The sequence below is a fragment of the Pseudorca crassidens genome, chromosome 9, assembly GCF_039906515.1.
Source record: "Pseudorca crassidens isolate mPseCra1 chromosome 9, mPseCra1.hap1, whole genome shotgun sequence".
Classification (NCBI taxonomy): domain Eukaryota; kingdom Metazoa; phylum Chordata; class Mammalia; order Artiodactyla; family Delphinidae; genus Pseudorca; species Pseudorca crassidens.
Window position 1 is genome coordinate 42,571,008 of NC_090304.1, and position 26,824 is coordinate 42,597,831.

The 26,824-nt window shown below is 49.0% G+C and overlaps 1 protein-coding gene across 9 annotated transcripts in view; it reads right to left on the reverse strand.

Moving 5' to 3' along the window:
• BMAL1 (basic helix-loop-helix ARNT like 1) overlaps positions 1-26,824 on the reverse strand; it is a 105,320-nt gene that overhangs the window by 35,134 nt on the left and 43,362 nt on the right. For all 9 annotated transcript variants that reach the window (XM_067749830.1, XM_067749832.1, XM_067749835.1 and 6 more), the window contains one exon: positions 2,361-2,489. The gene's annotated coding sequence lies outside the window, so the exon portion shown is untranslated. The remainder of the gene's footprint in view (positions 1-2,360; positions 2,490-26,824) is intronic.

A 26,824-nucleotide genomic window follows, 5' to 3' on the forward strand; every position in this document is an offset into this window, starting at 1 on the left:
TGCTCCTACGTTTATATGGGCATTTTTTGGTTTTCCTTTGTGCCCACTCATGTCCTATTTTCCTACCATATTGTCTTTAGGATCGATGGGCCTCCTAACTCATGCTCACCCGGGCACCTGAACTGGTGGGAGAAAAGCATGCAACGATCCTTGACTCTTCTGCTCCATTTATTCTCCCACTCTGCTACCATACTTGCTCTTTCCTCCTCAAACCTCCAACATCTCCCCAGTCCTCATGCTTAGCTGATACTTCACTAAGAGGCCAGCAACCACTTCTACCAGCTACCTAGATGCTGCAGGCTAGGACCCCAGCCCCAAAGCATGCTGACCCCATCCTCTTTTACTAGTCCAGACCATCCGCCCCAATCCTGCATCATCCACTTCCCCCACTCTAAAGCATCACTCCCATTAGGATAAGAACACACTCAAACAACTCTCATCTTGCGGGGGAGAAAAACACAACTTTTTTGAACTCCACTCCCTTCCAGTTACTGCCCCAATTCTTTGTTTCCAATTGCTTTCCTCTTCCCTCACTATAACTCAACTCAAATCAGGCTTTTGTCCCCATCATCCCACTACAACAGCCCCTGTTGGGTTCACTAGTGACCTCCTCATTGCTAAATCCAACAGCAAGTTCTCCATTCCCTCCCTACTCGTCCCATCAGCACATCTAATAGAGTTGATCTCTCCCTCCTGTCTCTCAGCTTCATGGTTCTCCTACTTCAGTGGCCACTCCTCTTTGGTCTCTTCAGCTGGTTCCTCTCGTCTCCTCGCCTCTAGCTGTCCTCGGCCCTCCTCTCTGTCTATACTCACTCCCTAGGAGATCTGTCTAGTTTCATTGCTTCAAATACTATCCATGCTATGACAACTCCCATATTTACATCTCCAGCCCAGATCTCTCCCCAGATTCCAAACCTGTATAACCAACCATCACCCTGGCATCTCCCTTTGAATATACAACAGAAACATGAAACATCCATGACCAATCCCTGGTTCTCCCCAAGCCAAGCCTCTTGGCCATGCCCAGGTCAGTAAGTGGTACTTCAATCCTGCTTGCCACTCAGGCCCCAAACCTAGAAGTCACCCCTGACTCCTTTCTTTTCTTCACAACCTGCATCCAATCCATCAGCAAATCTTATCAGCTCAAGATTAAAAAAACATCCAAAATTCAACCACTTCTCCCCTTTTTCTTTCATATTTCTGCTCAGATGAAACTTCATCAGTGAAGTTTCTTATTATGAAGTTTCATATTATGTGGCTCTTCCCTGAAGAGCCACATAATATGACCTCTCCACCAACTCTTCCTAACCACCCCAGGCCTGCTTAATTTTTTCCCATCGCCCGTATAAGCATTTGGCCTGCAATAATCTACTTAATTTACTGGCTGTCCTCTCCATTAGACTATAAGCATCAGGAGAGCAGGGACTTTGGTTTACTGCTTGCACCCTTAGTGCCTAGAACACTTTCTAGCACACAGTAAGCACTCAAAAAATGCATGTTGAATGAATTAATTTGTATATCAGGAATATTAATCTTTGCTCATTATAGATGTTGTAAATACTTCCCCCCGCTTTTGCCTTTTTACTTTGCTTATGGTATTTGTATATGATACTAAAAGTGACATGTTTTAAAAACCCTGTCACCCCAAAATAATAAAAACATTCTCTTCTTTGCTGATGTTTTTATAATTTTTTTAAAAAAATTTAGTTCTTTAATCCACTTGGAAATTATTTTTGGTACACGAGCTAAGGTTGGGAATTTCTTATTTCTCTCCAAAGAATAGACAGTTGTCCCAACACCACTCACTAGACCATGTGTCCTGTTACCTGTCACTTGAAATGCCATCTTTATTGATTTGTTTTCTATTTCTGGACTTTCTCTTCTTTTCCTTTGATCTGCTTATTTCCATCCTGGTACCACACTATTTATGATTGTGGCTTTATAATACATTTTAATATCTGGTAGAACAATTCCTTTCCTGCTTCTTACTCTTCATTTTTAGAAATTTCCTGGCTAGTCTGATGTATTCTTCAAGGAGCATTTTATAATCATTTAATCACATTAAAGGCCCTGCCGCAGCTGTAGCTTTTGTTGTTATTATCATCATTATTACTGACATTAAGAGAAGTAGGCCAGCAGTGAGCACAGACCTCAGGGTCTCGGTGACCCTTTGGGTGTCAGACCTGTGGTGCCCCCTCTAGCCCCCACTCCTCTTTTTGAACAGCCATACATTTGCATGAGGTGGAAAATTTCAAGTTTCAGGGCTCCTGGAAGAAACCACACTCCCTGAGGGAAGGACTACCATCGGAGCTGCCAATGATAGTCCCTCTAGGCAGGGGTGGGTGGGATAGGATTGTTACCTGAAGTTACGGTTCTTAAACCCCAGATCCACCTTGGGAGAAGCAAGGGGCCACTGGACTTGTTGGTCACCTCAAAGCAATTTTCATGTTTTGTCGCTTCCTTTCAGGCAGTCAACTTCTTCCAGAAACCTACAGTGGGGCCCACAGGAAAAGAAATCCCAAACAGGTCAATTTGGAGTAAATGAAAAGTCTCATAGCAGCTGAGGAAGATGGGGAACTTGCTCATGACTCCTGATTACAGGGAGCAATGCTGAGCTGACCGTCCCGTCCTTCAACTGCCTGTTAAACTCAACTGCAAACACATGAGGAAGTCTGCCAGGAGATATTTTCTGTGAAAAACAATGCCTTTTAAATTACTAAACGTAAATTCTTGGACACGGCCTTAAGAGGAAGAAGATAATTATATTTTTCATTTCTCCTACGGGGTCAAGCAATAATAACAGTGAACAGTGACTGAGCGTGTACTTGGCGTCAGGCGCTGTTCTTACGGCACCATGTGGATTAACTCACTCAGACCTGAAAATAACTGAGGTAAATACTGTTGTTTCCACATTTTACCAAGAAGATCGAGGCAGAGAGAGGTGAAGAAACCAGCCGAGGTCACATAGCAGGAGAGCAGTGGGGCTCCAGGAGCTACACCTGCGAATAACGACACCACTCAACCCTCTCTCCAGCCAGGTGAGTTACCTAAATGCACACACGAGGAACCACAGAAAACAAGTCTTCAGGAAACATTAAGCCGAGACGGAATGCCAGCAGGGCCGATACCTGAAGCCGCTGGGAGTGAGCTGACGCTGAAAGAAAACGTCCCTGGACTCAAGCACATGTGGTAGAGAAATCAGTTCTGAAAAGCTGCTCATGGTAAATTAAAGTGGGGGGAGAGTTTGCTGCCCTGCCCACCTCCTGCTGGCAGGATACAGGGGTCCCCTCTCTGGCCCTGCGACCCCTGTGGAAGGAACAGGCTCTGAAGGAAGAAATGGGCTGCACCCGCCCCACTACTCCCTACCTGCTCCACCTTGAGACGGAAAGACAGATTTTAACTGGGGCCTTCCTGACCTTCCTGAAGCACAAATTCTGGCGCTTCACATTCCACTGGCTAATTCTTGCATCTTCAATGACCTGCCTTTGTCTTGATCATTATAAAGGTCTTCAAATGAATATTCAGGGATAGAATGGACCGTGTCCTCCCGATTTATTCTTCCTCGCAGTCTGGTTCAGAAACCCTCACTGTCTGACACAGGTAACCCTGTCTGGGCAAGTGCAAACGATGTGACCAGGAATTCTGGACTCCCAGTCCCTAAGCCTCGATGGATAAGCAGCAGGGATGCAAAGTCCCCAGGGCAGGGCTGCTTGGGGGAGGCTCAACACACACGATCCCACCTAAATCTGATTCCCCATCCAGGTCCCACACTATCCCGCCAGCCCCCAAATTTGCAACCCAGGATCCACCCTGGGCGACCTCCCTTCTCCTTCTAACAGCCCCAGAGCCCACACTTGGCCCTTGGATGGGTGGGTCCAGCCACTTCATCCATCCTTTATCCATCGCCTCCATCCAGGCTGCTCCCCTCTCCAGTCTCGCCCCCTCCTCACCGTGGTCAGAGGTAGGACACCCCCTTGCTTAAAATGCTTCAGTGGCTTCATTGCTCTCCCCAAGCCTTCCAGATAAAACCCCAAACACCCCTAGCAGGATACACCAAGCCTCCGCAAAAGACGTGCTCGCTCTCCAGCCCGACAGCTCATCTGCTACCCGAGGCGCCAGGCTGCTGAAATACTTAAGCTCCCAAAAGCACGCAGCCGAGAGCACGAGGCCTCAGCTGTGCCCACTTTGTTTTACAGGTGTGGCTCCCTTTACCCACTCGGTCACCGGGGGAACTCCTGCGTGCCTTTCAAGTGCCCTCAGGTGTACCCTCAGAGAAGCCTCCAGCTCTCCCGGGCTGCCCCGCCCCTTCCCCTCGCCCGCTGCGGCCTCTCTGCCTAGACCCCGCCCAGCCCCGCCAGCTGCGCCTGGATCTCACGGCTCAGCATCGCCCAGCATCATGCCTTGCATTTTCTTTCCCCCACGTCCCTGAAATTTAGATAAAGGTTCTCCGTACCAAACTCCATACGAAATTTCTTATTTTGAACATTTTTTTCCAGCACTCATGTTTACTTTATAGAAATAATAAATGCTAACATAGATTTTTGGCATTGTATTTTGCAAAACAAAAACCATGTTTCTTATATGCTTGGACAAGGTAAGGAAGCTGAGTCAGCTGTGACAGTTATTTTTTGGAAAACTGTTTTCTCTCCAGGAAGGTGTTCTTAGATGTAAGACAATAAATGGAACAACGAAAAGAAAAGGGGCAAAACACGTCTTCTGTGCTAACTACTTCCAGAAGAGATTTGAGCCAAGAGAGGGGGCTCCAAGAGGCCAAAGGTACCTGGGAGAGGGACCCTTGCTGACTGGGGGCTCAGGGCTGGCCCTGGTGCTGCCATCCAAGTGACGCATAGCGAGGACGCTCTTGGGAGAGCCTGGCCATGGTCCTGGAGTCAGGGGTCACACGTGTGCCCACTTCTGACCTAGAGATTTCCGAAGGTGGGAGGGAGGCTCTCTGGGTGGCCAGAGAAAGCCAGGCATGAAGGGACCTGGGACGTGTACCTGGCAAGAGCTTGGGGGCACCCTCTGTCCCACCTCAGTCCCCTTGTGCTCCTCGGAGCATAGGGAGAAGATTCTCTGGGGTTCCACACAAAGGAGCAAGGGTGCTAGCAGAGGTGAGCCTGTCAGCCACTATTAGGTGCCAAAAGGAGACAGCTGGTACTCGGAGCAGAGTGGGGCAAGGCTGAAGGGCCCCTAAAGAAACCCACACACACCATCCACAGGAAGATGGCCACAGGGTGCCCTCCAGCTGTGGACCAGGCATCTCTGGGCTTTCCCTCCTCCCTGCCCCGGCACCCCAGAATGACAAGCAGAGAAAGGGGAGCGTGTGGATTGTATCAAGGTTCACACCATTAGCTGCTCCTCTGTGTGGGAAGTCGGCAGGCTGCCTCATGCCAGGCCTGGCCAAGTGACTCGCCCTGATGGATGAATGTGAGTGGAAGGGACAGTGGCAACCTTCAAACTGACCTTTACTGCGTGTCCCCCTGTTTGTGCCGAGACCAGCGATTCCTGGATAGAGGCTCCTCCTTTAGCCAAGACCCTGTACGGATGCAGCATGAACAAGAAGTAAACCTTGGCCACTGTAAGCCCCTGAGATGTTGAGGTTGTTTAATACCAGGGTGACTGGCTCTTCTGTTTGCCTCTGACCTTCCTGATTTAGCACTGAAAGTCCTGCATCCCCGGAAACCCCTTGGTCCCCTAGTTGACACAGGCAGGAAGAAGGAAATAGACTCTGATCCTGGAGCCACAGACCAAGTCTGACCTGGGAGGAGGGAGCGGGAATAGTGGTGGTCACACTGGTGGAGTTTACTCTTCACAGTAACCTATCTGTTAATTATGGTCATTATCCCAAATTTCCAGGTAAGGAACTAAGCACTGAAGAGGCAAAGACATCTTGCTTAGCAAGTGGGGACTGAAACCCACATGTGTCTGGCTCACTGGTGGTGGTTCTTTATTCTGCCACACCACTGCCCATCCTGCCCCCAAAGCCACTCCTACAAAGGAAAATACAAATGCCCCCAAAACAAGCACTCCTGAGGAAGGAATCAGGGAAATGTGAGGAGAAGCAATCCTGCTTCAGGAAAGCTACAGAAACTGAAGTAAGAAGTTGTCTCTGGGCTTCCTGGAAGCCAGGGCAGAGAGGGAAATGCTCCTCTTACTTTACTAGGGTTAGCAGGGAGAGGTATCTGTCCGAGAGACTTGTTGGTTTTTTTTTTTTTTGGCCACTCCAGGCAGCTTGCGGGATCTTAGTTCCCCGACCAGGGATTGAACCTGGGCCCCGGCAGTGAAAGCGCCGAGTCCTAACCACTGGACCGCCAGGAAGTCCCCGGGAGACTCTTTCTATGTGACCTGAGCAACGCTGTGCCGAATGGCTCTGGCTCTGGAGAAACAAGCTTTGTGAAAGGACAGAGGGCTTCTCCCTTTATAAAATAGGACCCTGGTAAAAGCATGTTTCCCCTCCTGCCCCCGCCTGCAGGTGTAACAGCTGGATGGAGCTCTACTGAGACCACTTTGTGAAGCCTCAGGACGTCACTGGGGTAATGGCTTTTGATGATGTTTAATAAAAGGGCACAGCTTATGAAAATATGGACGATAGTGAATCAACACCCTTGCTTACCTGTGTCTAGTAGCTACATGCTCACCGATCTACTTTGCCACAAAACCCCTAGCTGCCTGCAAGGACCCCTGTGTGGCCACCTCTGCATCCCCACCACCTTCAAGGCGCTGGCCCTGGACACAGCATCTGCTCCAAAGTACTGTCCTTCCCCCATGCAGAGGAGCAGGGCAGCTGGCCCCGGTTCCATTCTCCATATTCTCAACTCAAGGTTTAATGAGGGGATGAATGTGGAGTTGCTCTGGTCTGTTCAGATCGTGGTGGCCTTTGAGCAGAGGTGAGAGACTGAAGGGTCCCTGTCCCCTCTGCAAGTCCCCCTGATCCTCTGGTTACTCTGAAAGTTTGTGGGGAGTTTGGTTGCCTCACTTTGCAACAGACGGATTTAGAGAACACTCACCCATGAGACCAGGTGCCTCGACCCTAAGATAACCGGGGTTTGCACCACGATCAATCAGCAAGCATTTCTTTAGCCCTAGTGGAAGCCAGGGCACTGGGGACACAGCGGGGTATCTTTAAGATCCCCTCAATCCTGATCACTGCAATAGGCAGGGCCGTGCCTGCAGTTGTGCAAGCAGTGCACTGCCCCATGTCAGTGTACCTGCGCCTCTGTTAAGTGGCAGAGATTTGTGGAGCCATTACTACAAATTTCCAGCAGGTGACAGTCAAGTATCTTGAGGAAGAAATGCCTTTTTTCCCCTAGCTGTGGGGCATATGTGAGGTACAGGAGCAGAAAAGAGGAGAAAATGATTAGCTTACTTGCCGGTGTGTGTGGGGTAATGGAAGGAGAAGGGACCAGGGAGGAGGGGAGACTTGAACCAGGTTTGCCTGGTGGACTGGATGATTAGAATGATGTTCTGAGCAGAGGAGAGCTCATTTGCAGTGGCTGTCAGGGGCCTGGGGAGAACCCCGTTTGTGGCACTTGTGTACCCAGTCCTATTGGAAGCCCTAGATGCTTGGGAATCCTGAAATCAAACAAAAATCAAGGAGCTTGCATTTGGAACGATGGGGCTAGAGAGCCTATTGAGAGGGTCTCACAAGAGGCAGGGGTTGGGAATCCTGGAGCAGTTTGGGAATCAAAACAAGGCTGGTCCGGGCCTCCCTGGTGGCACAGTGGTTGAGAGTCCGCCTGCCGATGCAGGGGACACGGGTTCGTGCCCCATTCCGGGAAGATCCCACATGCCATGGAGTGGCTGGGCCCGTGAGCCATGGCCGCTGAGCCTGTGTGTCCGGAGCCTGTGCTCTGCAACAGAAGAGGCCACAACAGTGAGAGGCCCGCGGCCCGCATACTGCAAAAAAAAAAAAAAAAAAAACCAAGGCTGGTCGGACTTCCCTGGTGGCACAGTGGTTGGGAATCCGTCTGCCAATGCAGAGAACGGGTTCAACTCCTGGTCCGGGAAGATCCCACATGCAGCAGAGCACTAAGTCCATGGGCCACGACTACTGAGCCTGCGCTCTAGAACCCATGCACTGCAACTACTGAGCCCGTGCGCCTAGAGCCTGTGCTCCACAACAAGAGAGGCCACTGCAACGAGAACCCCGCATACTGCAGTGAGGGGTAGCCCCTGTTCACTGCAGCTAGAGAAAGCCCGTGCACAGCAACGAAGACCCAACACAGCCAAAAATAAATCAAATAAATAAGTTTAAAAACAAAAACAAGGCTGGTCTATGTGGAAAAGGGCCCCAACACCACTGATGGAGGAGAGTCCACAGCATTCCAGTCTTGGAGGGCTACTGAGGGCTGTTAGGAAGATTCTGAGATCTACTTAAAAGGCACAATACAGAGCATGCCCCTAGCCCAGCACACGAACTCAGTAACTTTGTTGAACGAGTGATAAAAGGGACACCTTCTTAGACCGTCGCCAAGTCTGTCACTGAAGTACAGGAAAGAGAACAGCCTGAGGAACAAGCTACAGCCCCACTGTGCTTTCTGGGAGGACTCTTGGTCCTGGACGGGGATGCACGGACCACTGATGGCACCTGTGTGGGAAGTGGCCCAATTCCAGCCGACGGCTGAGCAGCTGCCCAAATTGAGGTGGATCATGATATGGAGGCAAAGCAGAGAGGCCATGAAGAAGGGTCGTAACTTTCTGGACATTGCTGAAGGAGAATTTTTATTTTATGTGCAGAAAACAATGAGTGGACAAGCAGGTCCAGATTATTCCTTTAACAGGTTTGATAAAAAAGACTGCAGAATAACTTGGAGTCTCAGGAATGTCCGGTTCCCCTTCAAATATCCATGAATCACCTGAAAAGGGAACTGATATTCCTTATTGCTTTTCATGCACCAGGCCCTTTATGACACAGTGGTTAGGAGCATGCTCTCTGCTGAGAAGTGATGGTCAGGTTTCAAATCCCGACTCTACCAGGTATTAGTGTCTGGGGTGCAAATCTCAGTTCCAACATATACACGACCCTTAACTTTGCGTGTCAGGGTCTCCTGACCTGGGAGATACAGATGATAACATTACCTACCTCAGAGCTGTGGTGGGGAAAGGAGATGAAGAAAGTGCTTAAAGTGGTATCTGGCACATAATACACCCTCTATACGTGTTAACTATTATTATTTTGTCATTTAAGCATCACCAAAGCTCTATTAGATGTCATCTCTCCCACTTTAAAAATGAGGAAACTAAGTTTCAGAGAGGTTAGGTAACTTGACCAAGGCCAGGGATTTTATAGGAAGGTAGATTTAAACCCAGGTCGGTCCTTTCCACTATGTGGCATGGCCTCCATGCAAAATAAAAAATGGGCACATTCCAGAGGATGCTGTTATGAAATTCTTCACACCAGCACTTCCCAAAGATCTCTTCCTGAATACCAACCCCATGAAACTTTAATGATGTTACATGGGGGGAAAAATCAATGGCCAAAGAAGCGTGGGGAATTCCGGGCTAAATGCTGGGTTTCTCCTCTGCAGGGCTTCTCGGAACCTTAAACAGGGCCCTGCAGAGGGCGAAGTCCGGGAGCGGCGGGGTCTCCACCTGCCCACAGATGCTGGTCCACATGTTTTTCTTCACCTAACATCTAGTGGACAAAGGTTGGATGGGGCACATTAAGGGGAACCTTGCTCTGCAGAATCATTCAGGATGCAGTGATCCTGCTTCCCCTCCTTCCCTGCCTATTTCCTCACCAGAAGGTGGTCGGCATGGCTTTGTCAGCCTCCTGGCTCCTCTGAGAAAAGCCGAAGTTCTGACGACCCTGTCCCACTTTGCCTCGTGAGTGGTCCCTGGCCGCTTCCTCCGCCCAGTGCCTGCCCTCTGCCTCTCAGCACCCACATGCATTCAGCCCACCCACCAGCCCAGACCCAGGGTTTCTCTGCATTGCCTGGAGGACCGCAGTGGAATGTGAAGCCGCCAGGGGGGTTCACATGTGTTGCCTCCCCGGAGGATGCGGGCCTTGTTCTCCTCGGTGCCCCAGTGCCGGGGAGGCAGGGCGTGCTCTGTACTGGTCACATCCTGGCTGCTCTGGGAGGCCACCTCCCGAGGGCCAAGCTCTCCTCCTGGCCCTCAGCCTTGACACACCCCTGCATTTGATGATGGTACAGGAGTGGTCATCAGGAGGGACCCGTGAGTCACACTCAGTAACCAGAGACACACAGCCTGCCTCCAGGCTGTTGGGGGCTTTTTCTTTTCTTTTCTTTCTCCTTTTTTTCCCCCTTCTTTTTTTAAAACTTACAGGATAAGAGAATAGAGCTTGGCCCTAAAGACTCAGGGGAAGAACGCTCTTTCCACCAAAACACCTGCTGCCTGAAGTTGAAGAAAGTCCTAGAAAACATCTGCATCTTGTTCTAAAGGAAACAGAAGGATGCACTGCTGTTATTGGCGGTAAAGAGAAGGATGCTGGTGTGAGGGGAGCAGAGTCAAAGATGGGGCAGCCCGAAAGGTGCTGAGTTTCGGGGTAGGGCTGTGGATGGAGGCCGGCTGGGACAGGCAGCAGGGGGTGGACCCGAGCAGCGTTGAGACTCAGAGAGGAAAAGGGATGTGCCTCCTTTGAGAATGTGGGGAAGGCAGAGAGAAGGACAGAAAAATGGGAAGAATATTGAGCAGTGGTGAAAAGAGATGGAACAGCCTTCGCCTCTCTGCCACGGCAGGGAGCAAGGCCGACTACAGAGTGGGCAGGGACTTGAGGACAGGCCGGGAAGCAGTGCAGAGCAAGGGTGGGCAAGGCCGTGCACTGGGGGCTTATCCAGGCCTGTGACCTGCCCGCACCTCCCCCGGCAGGAGCAGAGGAAGAGCCAGGGTTCTGCCCTGGAAGGCGGGGCTCGCGGGGCATGGACGAAAGGGTGAGGGGATGATATGGGTGTGAAGAGAGGTAGGACGGGGTGGTGGTCAGTCCTCTGGAGCCAGACAGCCTGGGTTCAGCTCTGCCGCTTACTAGCTGTGTCCTGGGCCAGTTCCGTGACCCCTGGGAGCTGCAGTCTCCTCACCTGGAACAGGAGGAGGATCCCTCCTCAAGACTGAATGAGGTCAGTACATGAAAAGCACTTAGGATGCCCGTCGGGTTAACTGCGGTTACTGAAATGGATGAGCTGTGAGGTGAGACAAGGAGAAGAAGGCTGGGGGAGGTAAGCACGGAGGTCACAGAAAGCAAACTCAGACCACAAGTCTGGGGTGAAGGGGCTCAAAAATGGTGGGAGCCGGAGCACCTGGGCTGGCAGGGAGTGCCTGGCAAGTGGACAGTGAGCTCTGGGAGCAGAAGGCAGCCGATGAGTGACGGGGAAAGGCCCGGAGAGGGACCTGGCGGGGTAGAGACCGTGCCAGAGGCCCGCGTCTTGCAGCTGGAAGCACTGAGGGCTCCTCAGAATTTGAGAGGGAGGTGTTACTTTAAGAAGTCCATTGGGCTTCCCTGGTGGCGCAGTGGTTGAGAGTCTGCCTGCCGATGCTAGGGGACACGGGTTCGTGCCCTGGTCCGGGAAGATCCCACATGCCGCGGAGCGGCTGGGCCCGTGAGCCATGGCCGCTGAGCATGCGCGTCCGGAGCCTGTGCTCCACAACGGGAGAGGCCACAACAGTGAGAGACCCGCGTACCGCAAAAAAAAAAAAAAAAAAGAAGTCCAACCTCTTCATTTGACAGTCAATGAAACTAAAATTAGAGAAATAACTCCTACGGAAAGCTGGGAAGAGGATAATGAGAAAGTTAGATCAACAGGTGATGATAACAAAACGTTAGAGTGACCCAGGAAGACGAGATGGCGAAAGCAAAGGATGACGATTTCCCTGGATGGAGACCGCAGGAGAAGCAGAAGCCAGTGGCTGACAGTGTCACCCAGGGCTGGGCTGCACGGGGGACTCTGGGTGGGGGGAACACCTGGCTAAGAAGGGTCAGGGGCACGGTCCCACCCACCACAGGATTTTGCTGATGGGTAAGGAGGCCTCAGAGGGCTACCACGGCCCCAAAGGCCAAAAGCGATGCATCCAACAGAACTTACTAAGCATCCATATATGCCAGGTAGTTTGTACAGTGGAAGAACTGGTAATTTGAGTAAACTTGCACCACAAATTGCCTGTGGCAGTGCAGTTTCAATTCAGGACGGTTCTGTCACAATGGAGACACTAGGAGTGTGCTGTCCCACGATGATTCATTAACCTTTCAACAGACATCTACTGGGAGCCCCCAAGTGCCAGGCACTGTTCTCCATGGCAGGGCTGTGTGTGTGCGTGTGTGGTGGGGCTCTGTGTGCACATGTGTGGTGGGGCTCTGTGTGCACGTGTGTGCAGTGGGGCTGTGTGTGCATGTGCGCGTGTGTGCATGAGTATATATGGGGTGGGGGGGTAAAGAGAGCACCACCAGTGAAGGCCAGTAAGGAGACAACTACAGTAGTCTGGGGAAAAGATGATATGCTTCAGGCCTGGTCTGAGGAGTGGCTAAAAGAATTCTAGATATATTTGCAGGTAGGCTGTGCTGATGATGGATGGACATGAGGTGTAAGAGGAGGCGGGGCTAGGTGGCCATGGGGGGGTGATAAGAAGCTGTCGATTATTGATACGTTGTGAGGGAACAGCCGGCGGGATTTCATGTCTTTCTGCTGTGAGGGGTGTAGCCGGTCTGTAAACTACACAAGGGCCCCCAGCCCAGGGGGCCAGTGGGGGTGAAGATCCCACCTGAGCTCCCCCTGCCAAGCAGCGTGCCCCGTGTGACAGCTGGGGGAAGAGGTGCCTTCTTTTCATCCACTCAGCAGGGCAGGAGCTGTTGGTCTGGATCGTGCTGAGTGGGGGGTCTGCATCACCGACTACATTGCAGCCCACGTACCCACCTCCTGCCTTCCTGCAGCAGCGCCCACCTCCTGTTGACTGAGTATCCTGCGTGCTGAGGATGGTGCTAGCCCTTACCCAACTCATTTGGTCCTCAAAATGACCTTTTGGGGATGGTAAAAAATCACCATCATGTAAAAGATGGCACTGAGGCTCAGAGAGGTGTAGCAACTTGTCCAAAGTCACACAGCTGGAATGGAGGAATCAGGGACAGAGCCCCGATGTGCCTAACTCCAGAGCCAGGACTCCATACATACTTTGTTGCTTCAGAGACTCAGCAAAGAAAAGCAAAAGCTCCATCCCAAGCAGGAGGAAGAGGTAGGGCCGGCTCTCACCCATCTGCCTCCCGCCTACAGTGCAAGGATGCCCAAACGGGTCACAAGGCTGTGAATAGACCAGAGTGCTGGGGGCACGGCAGGTGTGCTAAACTGGTTAAACAGTTAAACAGATGATCCTTCCTGTTTCAACTCGGAATGACTGGGAACCTTTGTGAAATGCACTTGTCCATTTGCCTGCCCTGGCAGGCACCGTTTGAGGGAGACGATTGAATTGTGTGATAAGTCTCAAGGCCTCTTGCCAGGGCCCTGGATCTAAGATGTTCATCTGAGTGTTTCCTGACCCCAGGAATAACCCTGCAAGTTCCTCTTTTAACTAAAACGGAATCAGCTTGTTTTCTTTCATTGGTCTCCTTCCTACACAAGGAATAAACAAAATTTCAGTGATTTCAGTTTCATTTTTCTGAGCTTTGGTTACAGCAAGTGAGTGTTACATGTCTAAGAATCTGAAACAACATGAGTTGTCGAGCTCAAGATACTTTTTCTGAGAAAATATGCAGTGGAGGAATCACAACAAAAATAACAACACAAAAACTGCAGCAGCAGAAACCACACACTGGGCTTTTATTCTGTGCCATGCAGTGGTTTTTTCATTTAGTTCTCAATTAGAAGTAACTAAGTCTCAGAGAGGTCAAGTAAACTGCCTGTAAATCCTCAGCGCATGAGTGGGAAAGCCAGGATTCAAACTCAGGTCTGTCAGACTCCAAAGCTCTGTGACAGGTAAAGGAGTTATTATCCTTTCTGAATTAAGTGGAACAAAACAAAAATAAAACCTGCTGTAAATCAATAAAAAGGCAATCACCCTAGTGGAAAAATAAAGATTATGAATAGGTAATTCACACAATCCATTTGCGCAGGCAGAGGCCACAAAACAACAAAAACAAACTTGGTAAAAAGCAAGGAGCCTGACTGGTTTTCCTTTCGGTAAAGATCTACACATGGATGTTAAAATACATAAATACATACATACAGTTGGGAGGGGTGAAAAAACAGAGATGGCAAAGATGAAAAAGAGAACAAAAACTATGTTTTAGACTCTTTAAGATTATATACTTTCTAAAACGGCCAGGGGAAACATCCAAACATCTTATTTCTCTGGCAATGGATGCAGTTAAATTCTGACTTCTATTATGTATCCTTATGTAAAAGGACATTTCTAAGATAAGTGAAACCATTTCTTTTTATTTCAAGTCTATCCTAAGGTTTCTCCAGCTGATTTATAGGCTAAAATACACACACACATTCTCTCTCCTTCTCCCTGTCTCTCTCGTACTTTCAAAGACTCAATACAAATATTTTCAACATTCTTTTCATTCTCTTGAAATAAAATTTGTAAATAATATAACCTTACCAACACTTATAATTTCAAAAACAACGTGACTGTAATACAAAGAAGAAAAAAAATAAAGTTAAAATAAAATAATATGTCTAGCAATACACAAAGATTGGACACAGCTACTCTAGAGACATAGTGAAAGATATAATGAGATGCTTGTATCTATTTATAACAAATAGGTAAACCTCATATACCTGGTGGTTGTGTTCCTGGAAAATTCAGTATATATTAAAAACATGAAAAAATTATTTATGTTTATATGTAAAATGGAGTCAGACTCTAGGCCCAGATCATTATAAACAGGGTCTCACCTACATGAATGCCCACTGAACTTTGGGAAGTTGGGCAGGATGTTGGACAATCCTTTATTCTCTACGTGTTACATCCAGCATCCCTGCTGCCCCCCAGTGAAAGCCCTGTGCCCCAAGTTGTGACAGCCCAACCACCCTGCACATTCCTGAGATGTCCTATAGGGGGCGCTACGTACCCATTCACAACCAGTAGTACGTTTCACCTGCATTTTCTACAAAGAGAAGGGTCAAGGAGGGCTTAAGATATTTACTCAAAGCCATATAGGAAATCAACAGCAGAGTATACAGTAGAGGAGGAAGGGAATTATTATAATATTTATGTTTATTAAGTGCTAGACATTGTGCCAGGTGCCTTTTGTTATGTCCATCCAGGATCTCATCTAATCCTACCAACCTTGGGGTTAGTTCTATTAGCGTCCCCCGTTTTCAGACAGAGACACTATGTATCAGGGAAGCTAGGACACGGCTCAGGGCCCCGTTTTAGGTAACTACAGAACTAGATTTTATCCAGTCCTTTTTCTATTGTTTCAAGCTGCTCTCCCTCCAGGTTTTGGGCCCACACCTTGGAAACGAGGTCCCTCACTTTGCTGCTTATCTCTCGGAAATAGTAACTGGGATACACGCTATCTGAAAAGCAACCGACAAAGATAAAGATGGTTCAGTCCGTTTCTCAGCCCTTCTGGCTCAGCCAGTGTGGCCAATGCCTGGACCAGGAAAGCCCAGGGGCACCTGAACACAGGAAGCAGACTCTTGATAAAGTCATGAATCACCTTTTCCTGGATTCTTGGGGGAACTTGGCCTGAGCTGCCAGGGTCAGGGCAGGATGACCAACGTGACTGCAGGCTGGGTTTTGTTACTGCCCCAGAAGACCCCATGCCTCCATAGTCCCACTCCATGCCTCACAAGACGGCTGGCAGCTGAGGGGCTGGGGCCCATGCCACTGAAGCAGGAAGGGCCAGACAGTGAAAGAGGGCTTGGTCACCAAACCTTGAGGTATCATCAGGTGTGGGGAATGGTTTGAAACAACAACTACAGCTTCATGGCACATCTGCCTCTGCTTATTTAACCCTCAAAACATCCCTAGGAAAAGGTACTGTTATTTCTATCTTACAGAAGAGCAAAGAGGCAGCCAGTGACTTGCACTTAGTTACACAGCTGGTGAAGGGCAAGACCAACACTCAAGCCCAGGTTAGACTGGCCCTGACATGCCCCTTCCCACGTCCCTCTCCTGCCCTTCCAAAACGCTTCCTGATGCATGCATTTCAGGAAAACGTGTATTCGGCACCTGCCATCCCAGCTTTGGAGGGTAGGTGGGCCTTGCACCCCTCTACTCCACAACCGCTGGGGCTGTTCTGGGAGACTGAACGTTGGATTAGGAACTTGAAGATATGGTTCAGTCTTAGAATTCTTAGGTACCTTTCTCCCTCTGCTTTCTGGCCACAAAATCATGACGAAGCATTTTGAACAAGAAACCTATTGCATTTGACTTCATGTGCAGGAAAAGAAAATACTAAGAGCCCACATTTGTCACCCTGATCTAAACTCACTGCATCATGAACCCTGCAGGCCTGGCAGAGTTCAGATGAACCCATTTGTTGGTGACAAGGCAAAGGTCTCTGGGGCCTCTGGGGACTTCCCTGGCGGTCCAGTGGTCAAGACTCCGTGCTTCCAGTGCAGGGGGCACAGGTTCGATCCCTGGTTGGGGAACTAAGATCCCACACACCACACGGCCAAAAAGTAAATAAATAAAAAATCAAAAAAATTAAAAAAAAGAAAACAGAACAACAACAAAAACAAATTCTGAGGAGGTTTCATAGGAAATGGTTCAACTCAGGCTCCCTTCCAATGATTTCTTGCAAAATAAGTCAAAGTAGGATCAGCCCCAATCTAATGCACCACGGGCTTACTTTTAGCGCTAAGATTATGAGATATTATAGCTCTGTGACTCAGTCTTCACTCTGCCACTTCCTTGTGTGATTCTGGACATCTGACCTCTGCTCCTCAGGTTCCTCACCGGCAAAATGCAGATATTGACAGTACCCACCTCATAGGTGATTGTGAGTAGTAAGATAAGTCATATAAGGAGCTGAGAACAGTGCCTGGTCCATGGTAAGCACTCAGTGAATGTTGCCAATCATTAATATTAATGTGGACTGCCATGTCGCACAAGGATGGCAGAAGGCACTGGAGACATTGGACCCTGGGGAGGGAGATAAGAAGGTGGGGAAGAGAAAGGAAGGGAGCCCATGAGCACAACTTCCACACTCAGAAAGTGGAGTCACGCCACGCCTACGGACCTTTGTTCTGTGCTGCTACAAAGGGCAGAACTAGGTCAATGAGGAAACAGTGCCAAGAGGCAGATTTGGATTAGAATAAAGAAGGGTTTTCTAACAGGCAAACATATCTGTAGAGGGGGAGCAGGAGGCTCGGTGTGTGGGTGCCCCAGGGGGGCAGGGGCCTGACTGTCCTGATCAGTACAGATGGGATTTTCCTGCACAGGAGGGTGGCCAGAGGAAGTGACCCCTTGATGCCCTTCCCCTGGACCATTCTATCACTCTGATAAGGAGCAAATAAGTGCAGATAGCCAGGGTGTGGCTCATCAGCCCAAAGGAAGGAGGACGGACTTCGGACAGGTCTTAAAATACACAACCTTCAGGACTTTCACTTAATGCTCTGAGAACACCAGGTGGTAGTGACAGCGGGGCTCTGACCAGCAATGGCTCCATGAACCAAAAGTGTTTCTGGAATGCCTGCTGCGTGCCTAGCACAGTGATTCAGAGAAAGAGTGAAATGACAGGGGTGTGGCAACAAACCATGAACATTTCCTTACTTGGGAGAATTTAAAGGCAGCATCAGTTACAAACGCCACCGTTACTGGGGACACACAATATGAAGTGATCAGGCCTGCTAACACCATGGGCTGGGACTGGGACAGGAAGAACTGGGGCCGTCCTAGTCCATAGGCAACTTCCCAACCTCTTCTCAGATGAAGGTGTCAATGTTCTTTACCACTGAACCTTTTACTGACACACCCCCCAACCCGGGTTTACTTGGTCTCCTGGGCTGAGCTGCACACAGAGAAAGGTGCTGGGACACAGTGAAATGCCCGGGAGCAGGAAACAAGACAGAGAAAGGGGAGAATCTGCTCCTTGAAAACTGGTTCAGAGGTGGGACACCCAGGAGGTATCCTCCATCTTGAAACTGTTACCTTTATAAACTATAAAAATGAAAATTTTTATTTTATCAGCAAAAATATTACTGGGCTGTATTAAAACTACAATACAAATCTGAGAAAAAGTATGAAATTCCCAAACTAAAGCTCATCAGCTATTTTCCAGGTAGTGGAAACTGCTAATTTATACATTCTCAACTCTGAGAACTAAAAAGCAGGTGAGTGGCAGTAGGTATCAAAAGATTAAGGAAAAATAACAAATTACGGAGGTGACACTGGCGATGTTCTATGTACTGATTTCATTCCTTGCCACTTGGAAACGCCTGGCAACATGTTTGAGAACCACTGTCCAGGGTGGCTAGGAGCTCACTGGGCAGGAAGACAGACCCTCTCTGCTCAAAGAAGAACGTGCCCAGTAACCCAAAGGCCCAGCCTAAGTAACACAGGCCCCTAGCCGCTGGGTCTGCCGTGGCCGATTCCTCCCTCCCCACGCGGACCTCCTCCCCTGCGGTTGTAGGTTCAGTCCCAGCACATCATTGTCCTTCCCTCCCCATTTGTCTGTCTGTAAGTAACTCCCACTGCTTCTTCCGGCCTGTGATCCGTCCTCTCCTCTCCCACTCACTCCTCTCTCACTCACTCGTCTCTGTGCTGCCCACTACAACCTCAATTTAAAACCACTGGCCTCCAGCACTGTAAGAGGAGTCTTCTCTAGAAGCTTCCACAGTCTTTCCTTCCTTGAAAAGGCTTCTTCAGCTCCCTCTGTCCCCTCCCAGCCTCAGAAAGAACTAACACCCAGATCCCACCCAGCCCAGGCATGTGCTGGGCATCGGCCCAGGGCAAGAAAGAGACACATGTTCCAGCTTCCGTGCCAGCTCTAGTCCATCGATACTGGCTGCCCAGAGGGCCGCGCAAAGAAGGATCCTGAGGGTCAGAAAAAAGAAGACCACTGTGCTCAGTTATTACCCTTCTACCTGGCGGTCCGAGGACTGGGAACAACAGCACTCATGCCGCCCTCCCCCCCAACCCATGCTGTCCCAGGACAGGGCAGAGCATCCCAGGAACTCAGACCACCTGCCCCTGGCCTGCACCCAGTCCTTCATTCCCTTGGGTGTTCCCTTGAGATCTCCCCAATGACCCATTCCCAGGCTCCTCTAAAACTTCAATATTTATATTTACCTTCACCCACTGCTGCACCGCACTTTCCCTCCTGCAATATGCAGCAAATGTGCTGCGCCTATCACAGCATGGGGACTTCCCTGGCGGTCCAGTGGTTAAGACTCCGTGCTCTCAATGCAGGGGACATAGGTTCCATCCCTGGTTGGGGAACTAAGATCCCGCATGCTGCATGGCATGGCCAAAAAAAAAAAAAAGAAAAAAAGAAACTTCACAGCATCTATAAAGCTTTTCCCAAGTAGGTCAGAGAGCAACTGATTTTACCTTTGCCTTGGTATCCAAACACACAGTTTCTACAATTCCCCACTTTACCATCATCTCCTCCACTCACTAGCTGGTTTATTGCACACATATAACTTGGTTTACTCATGCATATGGTGATTATTGACCATCGTGATGTCTGCCTGTCTGAGACTGTGAACCCTGAAGGGCAGGAATCAGATCTGTTTAACTCACTGGCTCCGAGCTTGGCAGAGCAGGGACCATCAGAGAAAAGCACAGAGACTGTGGCCCCAGCGCAGCTCTGCCGTGACTCACCATGGGGCCCAAGTCACTCTACTCTCTGGGCCTCAGTTTCCCCAACTACAATAAGATGTACTTGAACTAGAAGCTCTCTGAAGTCTCATCCAGCTCTAATGCACTATGAGAACAAAGGCCCAAAAGTGTTAGATCCATGTCTTTTCATGACATATGTGGGCAATATTTACTCAGGGTCTGGCTCAGCAAGATATCACAATACAGCTCCTGTGAGTGGCGTGGATCCGCCATTGCGATGAGTGAAAACTCTACAGTGGGTATTTAGTGCGGTGGGATGTATGCTTGGATGGCTAAGTATGATGGACAACAAAGAATAATTTTATTTCCCTTTGAGAACATAAGTACACTATTCTATATTTATACCCTCCATCTCCTAATTTAGACAGTGTAGAACTTCTGAATAGCACTCACTTGCCAATAACTTCCTTCTACATCTAAAAGAAGAATAGGAGTCATATAAGTTCACAGATTGAATGGATGGTTGATTTACAAAGCCCTTAAAATGTGGCTGCAGGCTGACGCTGGCAACCCCATAATTAGATATGGCATATTCTGCAATGATGTATTTTTTTTTACTGTTTTTTAATAACTCAGTTCTCCTTCTGGGATGAGGGGGAAAATGGAATTTGTTAAAAATAAATCGAGATTTAGTGGCTTTTCAGCCTTCTGCTGCTTGTTGCTCACAATATTCTATAAATAAACGAAGCCCTGCCCTATAGTGCACTGTAAACACCCACAGACACTCAGAGCCAAGTTCTTCCAATTATGACCCTGTGCCAGTTGCCAAGCTACTGCAAGGACCCACTTGAAAGGCAGCCATCTAGGCCGTTTCCTGATTAAGCTGCCCAGTAGCAAGGAATCAAGGCCTGCTGCCTTGGCATCGTATCTAGTCTCAAAGAATTGCTCGATCTAGTCTCAAAGAATTGCTCAATGTCCTTGAAATTAAGCCTTTTCCTTGTGATCGAATTACAATTCAGAGGTAAGTGAAAAACTACCTACCTATCCATCCATCCATCTGCCTGGGTCATGTGTGTGTTTCAGATCCTGGGCTGTCACATATTAGACTTAAATCAGCAGCAGAAGTGCATTCACAGCAATGTCTTTAATTGCAGCGAGCAAATCAAGGTCAAACAAAAGTAGGTCAGCAATGAATGTGACAGGTGAGTCAGAGGCAGCTTGCCCTTCTGCTCAGCAGCCTCACTCACCAATCGGTTTGGGTCACTGTTGCCCAATGCAGAGGCTGAAATGGTCATTTAAAAATGCATACTATACCCTGAGAGGGGCGATGCAGATGGCGTGGAGTGTTGGGCTGACAGTTCTGTGGTCCAAATGCCAACGTACAGGTTGGATGGCCCCAGCTTTCACATGGTCTCCACAAGCCCTTTAAAAACTGCATGTGGAGAATCAGGGGAGTGCAGCGTGCCAGAACCTCCCTGAGAGAGAAATTGCTCCAAGCAGCACTGGAGCAAAATGGGCTCTGGCTAGAAACCGATGACCCTCCCTCCTGACATGGAGGCTCTTCATTCAGTGTCAGCTCCACTGGGTGAGCGGGAAGCAGCACTTCTCCAGCTCGCCAGGAGGCCTTCAAAAGGCCCGGGACTTGGCTCCCAGCCCCGGAGCTCATACTCGGAATGGGGAGCCAGTTAGTGAACAAGCACCACCTAACTGAGAACCGACACGTGCTCAGTGGTCAGAGTATCCAGACTTAAAACTGGGACCTACCCTTAGAGGGCAGAATTGTTAACAGCGGGTGTCCTGGAAAACCTGGGGTCTAGGGGGTCACATAGTACCAAGCCTCCCCCGCAAGGTCCCCCCTGGCATTGACCTAAAGTGGCCCTTCCTATGGCTTGTACCCCACCTGGGGGTTCTAGCTTCCTAATTTCTGAAATTGTTTCTTTGTGTCTCCTCTGATTAGAATGTGAGTTTCAGAAGAGCAGAGAGACCCCCTCTGTCTTGTTCTTGAGTGTTTCCAGAGCAACTAGGACGCTGACTGGCTCAGAGTGGGTGCTGAATAAACAGTCACTGAGGAAAAGAATCCATGCCAAACCTCTGCAAGCGCATCCCATGTACCAATCTCCCTGAATCCTCGCAACGATGTTAGGAGGTGAAATTATTCTCTCCTGCACAAGGAGAAAATCAAGCCTTCAAGGAGGGTATGTGCTTTCCCAGGCCTGCACATCTAACGAGTTGATGGAGCTGGAATTCCAAGCCAGGCGTGAAGAGTTCTAATCCTGGCTTTAAAGTGAGCATCTGTTGCTTTTATAATTTAGAAAAAGAAAAAAAGAAAAACTTTAAAGAAAAAACTACGCATCAGAAAAAGCTTTATATTAAATGATCTAATATGTGATGAATTTAGTTCCTGTGCCCAAAATCCAAGTCCCTCTTCTAGCTGCAGAGGGCACTGGCACTGTAGCCCGAGCAGGAGGAGAAATTCGGGGGCCTCCTTTGTGGAAGGTTTGTTCTTGTCTTTCTGTGAAGACCCAAAGGATGGACAGGGAGGGGAGCGGGCATCAGAAGCAACCCCATGATTCCTGTTACAAACAGCAGGCCCATTCCATGCTTTGCTGGAAAGGCTCTAAGGAGATGCCGACAAGCAAGTTAGAAGACTAAAGAGTTAAGGTGCTTGGAATCTGCCTTCTCCCAGACCCATACCTTGAAAACTGGAATGAGAAAAAAGAAAAGGGGAGGAAGCATACTTTTTAAGACTAAAATTTCAAAACAAAAAACGTAAGTTAAAAAGTAGAGGGACTTCCCTGGTGGTGCAGTGGTTAAGAATCCGCCTGCCAATGCAGGGGACACGTTTGAGCCCTGGTCCGGGAAGATCCCACATGCCGCAGAGCAACTAAGCCTGTGCGCCACAACTACTGAGCCTGCGCTCTAGAGCCCGCGAGCCACAGCTATGAGCCTGAGTGCCACAATTACTGAGCCCGCACGCCTAGAGCTGGTGCTCCACAACAAGAGAAGCCACCGCAATGAGAAGCCCGTGCACCACAACGAAAAGTAGCCCCCGCTCGCCGCAACTAGAGAAAGCCGGCGCGCAGCAACGAAGACCCAACACAGCCAATAAATAAATAAATAAATTTATATATTTAAAAAAAAGTAGAGATTTACATTTACCTGAATTTAAACCACTAAACCCTACTGAAGCTAAGCTTATGCACCTTTATAATCTATATATCACAATAAAATTCTTATAAGTCTGATATTTGGGGCCAAAAAACCCTCTGCAGTTGGTCTCCTAGATGCAGTCATGGCTTGAATTTATGTGCACATCAGTAGGTCAGTCTCATCAAAAAGACTAGGCCAGTTCTAATGTGTGGATACATTTCTCAAATATGGGGAAGAAATGAAAATGGCAAATCATATCAGTAAAACAGGTATTTCCAACTGCTACCAGGATGGCCCAATAGCCCTCGAATACAAACATCCTACAGAAACAGACGCCCTCCACGGTTGTGAATGAGGAACAGCAGGAGGATAAAAGAGCATGTGAATTAACCTACTTGGTCTCAGTTTCTCAGCCAGGACCCCTGGGCGGGCTGCGGAGAAAATATTGGGCTTATCATGGCATTTTTCGGGAGAGAGGCTCCATACATTTCACCAGATTCACAAAGTGATCTGTGACCCCAAATGATAGGAACACTCACCAGCCCTATCTTTGCCGTGCCTGTTTTCTCTGGATAATCCTCCTGATATAAACAACAATACAGGAAGCCCCCCACCCCCACCCCCGCCATGCCTCTGGCTTTCACAGCGGATGAGATGACACTGACGATCAGGGAAAATTGTCCAAGCTGTTGCCTGAAGAGTCCAGCCACTGAGGACTGCCCAGTCAATGACTGGAAAGAGGTCACTGGGCTGGAAGAGACCGAAGATCTTTTACGCCTTAGCTTGAGCCCACTGCCCACACAGGGACAAACAGCACAACCAAGAAGACCGAGAGTAAACTTAGGGACCAGAAAGTCTTAGGCAAGATTAACTTGGGAGCAACAGTGTGGGACGGGGGAAGAACGTGGGCTTTGGAGCCAGGCAGGGTTAGGTTCCAATCCTGGCTCCATCTACATGCTAGTCATGTAGCTTTGGGATGGGGATGATGACGGTGCTGCTGATGAAAGCAGTATCTACGATGAGCTATTATTTACTGACAGCACAAAGTCTAGCATTTAGTAAGCAAGTACTTATGAAATAACATGTTATTTTATTTAATTTTTCACAGCAACCCTGTGAATACTCTCCATATTATCTCCATTTTCTACATCTGGAAAAGGAAGGTTAAGAAGGTTAAGTAGCATTCCCAAGGTCCACAGCTAGGGGGGATGCAAACCCAAGTCTGTTTGACTCTCAGCCCAGGCTCGTAACTACTAAGCCTCACTGCACTGCCAAGCCTCAGCTTCCTCATCTGTGAAAAAGACAATAATACTCACCCCTGCAGGGTGGGAAGGATTAGACAGAATGCATGTGGAGGGTTTAACACAGTACCTGGCACACAGGAAGCTTTACAGTGTAGCTATTAGTGTCATTCCTACGACATCTGGACCTTTGGAAGAGAGAGGGAGACGTGGTAGGCGGGCATCTGGCTACACAGATGGGACAGCATCTCACACCACAGGGCTCGGCAAACAGGATTAGGAACTTTGGGCCAAGGCTTAGGGGCCTGGGATGACCTACTCCCCCTTAGGGACAGAGAGGGAACACCTCAGCAAGATGGGTAAGAACATGTCTACTCAGAGATGAAAGGCTTTGCATCAAAATGTGGGGAGGATTGGGGATTTGGGGAGGAAGGAATAATTCAAGTTCAAGAAGAAAGTTCTCAAGAGGCAGTGCCAGACAGCATGGCTATGCCTGGGCTAGGAATGCAGGCCCACTGTCCTTTCTGACTCCCCGACACCGAGGAGAGGATAAGAGTTCCTGTGCATGTTTGTGATAAAGGAGATGCCTAGCCCCCAGGTTATCAGTAAACCCCACGCGGAACTTGAGCAGAGCCTAGTCATTCTTAAAGAAAAAGAGAATTTGTTAGAGCGAGTCTCCCTTGGAGTTAAATATGAAGAAATGTACTCATTGCAAGAAAGAACCAATGACTTAGTGTGGCTTGTAGTGTATAACATCAGGGACCCATCTGTAGGAAGAAGAATCAGACTCACTGATACCATCTTGACTACTTTCTTAGTGGAAGGCTGAACGGGGAGTCTAGGAACAGCAGAGTCACTCCTCAGAGAGATAATAACTGCACTGCAGGGGATGTGCATCTGGGGTGTGACATTTGCTTGGGGAGAGAAACATGACAGAGTGTCACCAGCCTCTCTCCAGACCAGCTAGTCCCCTCTTGTTTTTCTTTTAAAAGAATTGCTATACCAAGTTATTCCAATAGGAACCAAAGATACTCAAAGGTCTTCAAAACCTGTCCTCAGTCCCCTCTTTTCCTCTCTACAGCTCTACATAGGGCTCAGCATCAATTTCCTGGACCATTTTATCTGCCTCTAACTAGTCCTGCTGCCACCTCCTACAGTCCAGCCTCCACACTGCCACCAGCTGGCTTTCTAAAATAAAAGTGCTGACCACGTCACTCACCTCCTGAAAGGTGTCTACTAGATTCGCACTGCCCATGGAATAAACACCAAAGCCTTAAATTGCATTCATTCATTCATATTTTTCATTACCAACCTAATGTGTGATGATCACCTACTGTGTACCAGGCTCTGTTTTGGGCCCTGGAGATAGAGTGGTGAATGAGACAGATTAAGACAAGGGCTCATCCTCATGGATTTACATTCTAGGTAAGACAAAGGATAAAGAATACAAATAAATATATAATATAAAATCAGGTGCTAATGAAGAAAAATAAAGCAGAGTAAGAGAACAGAGTGATGGTGTAAGGGGTGGGGTAGGACAGTGCCTTTTAAATAGAGGAAAGACCACTTGAACACAGACCAGAACAGAGTGAAGGGAGGATTGCTGGGGAAGAGTAATCCAGGCAGAAAACAGCAAGTGGAAAGGCCCTGAGGCAAGAAAGAGGAACAGCAAGAAAGACACAGGGGCTGGACTGGAGTGAGCAAAGCAGAGAGTGCTAAGAGATGAGACCAGAGAACTAGGAGGGGCAGGAAGGACAGGGCAGGGAGTTCAGATTCTACTCCAAGGATGCTAGGAAGCCACTGGAGTGTTTTGAGCAGGGGAGTGCTGTGATCTTATTTACTTTTTAGAAGGTCATTCTGGGGGACTTCCCTGGTGGTGCAGTGGTTGAGACTCGAAGCTCCCCATTCGGGGACCCTGGGTTCTATCCCTGGTCGGGGAACTAGATCCCACATGCATGCTGCAACTAAGAGTTCGCATGCCACAACTAAGGAGGCCTCGAGTCACAACTAAGGAGCCTGCCTGCTGCAACTAAGGAGTTGGCAAGCCACAACTAAGGAGGCCACCTGCTACAGCTAAGACCCAGTGCAACCAAATAAATAAATAAATACTTAGAAAAAATAAATAAATAAAGGTCATTCTGTTTGTGTGGGAGGCTGCTCACAGTGGGGCCAGAGTGGAAGCAGGGAGACCTGTTGAGAGATAGGGGACCTCTGGACAAGGGGAGGGAGGTGTGGCGGCTTTCAGGATATACTGTGATAGAACAGCTGTCAACATTGTAAACACACAAGGTGAGGAGTGAGGGAAGGAGCAGGGTCAAAGGTGAAACCTACATTTTGGGCCTGGGTAACCAGGTAAATGGTGGGGCCACATAACACGGGGGAGACTGGGGAGGGTCACATTTCTGCCTAAGACTTCTATTTAGTTATGTTGGGTCTGGAATGCCCATACACACTGAGGGGTAGATGCTGGGTGAGCAGTGGGTATGTGAGTTGGGGGCTCAGGAGAAAGGTCCCAAAAGGTCGTCAGTGTGCACATGACCGCCAGGACGTGGCAACTTGGGTCCTCGCCCCGTGCCCCAGCTCCCGACAGATAGCCAGTGTTACCTCCCTCAGGGCTCTGGCCTCTGCCCCGTGGCTCCTGCTGCCTGGCTCACTCTGCCTGGACTTCTGCAGTGTGGACTCCTCCTCACCTCTAAAGACTTGCTCAAAGTCATCTCTTGTGTGCTGGGTCCCCAGGAGAGGCCACTCGG